General features: G+C 35.8%; 1 pseudogene; it reads right to left on the reverse strand.

Annotated features, from left to right (window-relative positions):
- Positions 1-1,734: 1,734 nt before the first annotated feature.
- On the reverse strand, positions 1,735-2,370 carry LOC105306231 (annotated as a pseudogene).
- Positions 2,371-2,815: the final 445 nt, after the last annotated feature.

Here is a 2,815-nt window from a genome sequence, read left to right on the forward strand (position 1 = left end):
TCAAGTAACAAGTAACAGTGCTGTACTCCTGAAGGAGGGTAGAGAATATGGAGTGGTCTTATCTGCTACATAGAAACAAAGGGAAGATCAAAGCTGATAGTGAGGTAGGCACCAAGAAAACCTTTTGTCTCATCAGTCAGCATCCTCAACACAAGGTGAAGCTAAAGGAACACGAATCTTGTGATGCATTCACTGAGGGCATTCACTGCAACTACAGGAAGAAACAGATGACCTGAATAGTCCTTTTCCTATTAAAAAGTAGTTAACAACTTTCTAACACAAAGAACTCTAAGCCCAGATGTCTACATTAGTGAAATCTACCAAACTTTTAAAGACTAAATAGTCAAAATATATAAAGAGAATGAACACTTTGCAAAGCATTCAAGATGGAATTGGGGCCATGTAAATTAGAGTTCGTTTAATAAGTAGAATGAAAAAATAGATAAGGGATGGGTTCAATGTCAAAACAGGATTCTGGAAAAGGCTACTTGTGCCTATAACTACAGAGCATAACTGATTAACTAGTTTCAAATAATTTCCAGTTCAAGTTATGATGATAAGCAATACAAACTCCTTCTAAGAATTTATGACATCATATTTTCTATTGCAATAAAAATAAGTAGAATTTTTTTCTAAAGTGCTTTCTACAGAATATGACTGTCATGGGACTCTCTAAGGAACATTCTGACATCTATAACATCTTAGTTTCAAATGGATATTTGTTAATTAAAAGTTCTGAGAAGTCCTGAAATAAAACATAGCTGAAAAATTTGTTTTATTGGCAAGGAATTACAAGCATATTTTCCCTTGAATACTTTCTACATAATGTCAATGAGGTCATAGAGAACTAGAGAACACTGGGTGATATCACATAGAACTAGAGTTCCATCTTAAAACACACACACACACACACACACACACACACACACACACAAGTAAAACTATACTTAGAACATCTCTAAGACTTCCAACATTCCATAAGGGCGAAACTCCTCTGTGGAGTGGCAAAAAAGACACAGAGACAAAACTGTTTGAAAGATAATTGTTTGTTTAACAACTAGTATCAGTAAGTCAGATTTTATAAGTGTTCATCTATCAAATAAACACCACAATACAGATGTAAAACAAAAAAGACTGCAAATTTACCAACATTGCCAAATTTTTGAAATTCCACTTGTGGCGGAAAATCTCAAACTTTCTCATACGACATAGTCATGATATCAATTTCATACTTCCAATATTAACATGGCAAAGTCAAGAATAACGTTCTTTTTGATAGGAAATCCAGGCATGTGGGAAACGTTCCAGCATCTATTATTTTAGGGAGAAATACTAGTCAGGGAGAGGCACTATTTCTGTTGAGATCAGAATGTAAAGGGCTTTATAGTTTTTGTTTGTTTGTGGTATGGGTTTTTTTTGTGGGGGGGGTAGTTTTACTTTAAACTGACTATGACTGTGGACTCAGTCATAATGAATATACTCAGTCATAACTGAAACAGAAAAAGTGTTGGATTTTTTTCACATGAGAAATCTGAATTATTTTCAAACAATTAAAAATTGCATAACCCTTTGATTCATACACTTGACTTGGGCTTAACTTTCCATTTCTGGATTTGAGAAGAAGCTTGACAGGCCTTCCTGAAGAACAGCTGTATAACTTCTAAATGTTCTCTTCCCATTCTCAGTGTAGATAATTAGTACCACTCTCTTCTTAAATTTAATTCTTTACCAGAGCTATGTATTTTTCTTGAAAAACACATTCAGCACCTGTTTTCTAATCTGTTTAGTTCTGATATCATAGATTACAGGATAAAGAGGAGGTGGGATGACTATATAGAAATTGGCCAGAAGGATGTGAATGTAGTGTGGTATATTCTGGCCAAATCTATGGATCATGAATGAAAAAAAAAATGCAGAAGTGTAGAAAGCCAAAATGGCACACACATGAGAGCCACAGGTACTGAGTGCTTTGAGCTGAGTCCTGGCAAGAGAGCCAAAGACAGTACCAAGGATCTGGACATAGGAAATAACAATGGCTATAATGTAAAAAGCCAAGATAGAAATGGTACATAAGCCATAGATGATGTTGATCCTGATGCTGGCACAGGCCAGGCCAATGATGCCTATCACTCACAATAAGTCTGAGGGATAATTTGGTGCCTATAAAATGGTCACCGTAGGATGAGTAGGACAAAGGGTATAGCAAAAGACAAAGTTCTCAGTAGGATCACCAATATGATAATGAATATTCATTATCATATTGGTGATCCTACTGAGAACTTTGCTTGTCAATACCAATGTGTAGCAACGAGAGTTATAGATGGCCACATAGTGATCATAGGTCATGGCCAGGAGTACCGCTGACTCCATCCTGGGTAGATATGGCAGGTATAACAGGTGTGTATGAATGTATGAGCCGGGCTCCAAACCTCAGCACCTGTCCCATTTTTATATCAGATTTTGGTTATAGAACTTAAATTTAAAGATAAAATTGTTTTAAAAATTCAAGGCAGTGTTAAACTTCAAATACCACAGGGCATTAAATCCCATGTGCTGGACCCCCTTTTGAAAGTACCATATTGGTCACACACCCATGAGGAGACTATTGGCATTAACTAAGTCTCTGTAAGTCCAGCTTTTGAGATATATTGCTTAGTTACTATCTCTGAGGAAGAAAGAAAGCAAAAGGATTACGTAGGATCATACCTGCACCAATAAAATTTTTCTTTTTCATAGACTAATTAGATTTACTTGAAACATCTAAGGCAATAATAGCATTTGCTAAAAATTTTTGGTAAGTTTACAGGGTTCCATT

Source organism: Pteropus vampyrus, unplaced genomic scaffold, assembly GCF_000151845.1.
Source record: "Pteropus vampyrus isolate Shadow unplaced genomic scaffold, Pvam_2.0 Scaffold431, whole genome shotgun sequence".
In the NCBI taxonomy this organism is placed as follows: Eukaryota; Metazoa; Chordata; class Mammalia; order Chiroptera; family Pteropodidae; genus Pteropus; species Pteropus vampyrus.